We start from the raw sequence: 1,115 nt of genomic DNA on the forward strand, positions 1-1,115 counted from the left end.
TGTATATATATAAAGTTATATAGTATGTATATATATATATAAAGTTATATATATATATATATATATCGGAAGGAAGGTTGAGCAATCTACTTCTGTAATGATACCACCTCAAAAACCCAAGGAGGGATCACTATGAGTCAGGTCCAACTTGATGGCACGTAACAACAACAACTATATATATATTTATTGTGATTTAGGTGAAAGTTTACAGAGCAAATTCATTTTCCATTCAATAGTTCATACATTTGATTTCATGGCATTAATTGAAATCCCCACAACGTAAATACTCTCTTCCCACTTTCTCCAAGGCTGTCAGTCTTTCCAGAAGGAGACTGTCTTACCTTTCTCCCATGGAGTGGCTGGTGGGGTCAGGCTGCTGATGTTTTGGTTAGCAGCAAGATCACTTGATCACTGTCCCATTGGAGCTCCTATGTTGCTGCCATTAGGGTTCAAAGCACCAACCTTTGGGTTAGTAGTAAAGTGTAAACCATTTGTGCTACCTAGGGATCATTCCATAGGTGAAACAGCATGCTTTTCCTAAATTGTGTTGTAATCAAATCCAACAGCTTAGTTGTTTCATAGGAGATCCAAATCCCTCATGTGGAACAAATTGTTTTGCTAATGGTAGTACTGGTTACACATACACAATAATCAAACTACAAGGCACTTTATAAAGTGACATTCTTTATAAAGAATGACATTTCTTTCCATTATATCTAATCAGATTCCTTTTTAGTCTCAAATATTTATAGCCATGGATTTAAAAAGCTCATTTTATGAAAAATGAAAAGTTTTACACACAAATTTTATTTTTGCTTTAGAGTAAAATTCATATCAAATTCAAACTATTAATTTCACAAATATATGTTATATATTCTAGCCCATATCCTATATAGGAGAAAAAGGGAACAGAGGATGCCAGTTGTTAAAATTTTATTTTGATTAGACAGAAATGTAAACAAACTATATGGTATACACACATATACACACACACACATACATATATTAGACTGCCATAATTATGAAATTATATTTATATAAATTCAGTTGTACATATTTATGATTAATATATTATTATAATGTAGACAATTAGATGCAAACAATATTATAATTGT

This window comes from Orycteropus afer, unplaced genomic scaffold, assembly GCF_000298275.1.
Source record: "Orycteropus afer afer isolate SDZICR_OR568_19922 unplaced genomic scaffold, OryAfe1.0 scaffold00325, whole genome shotgun sequence".
Classification (NCBI taxonomy): domain Eukaryota; kingdom Metazoa; phylum Chordata; class Mammalia; order Tubulidentata; family Orycteropodidae; genus Orycteropus; species Orycteropus afer.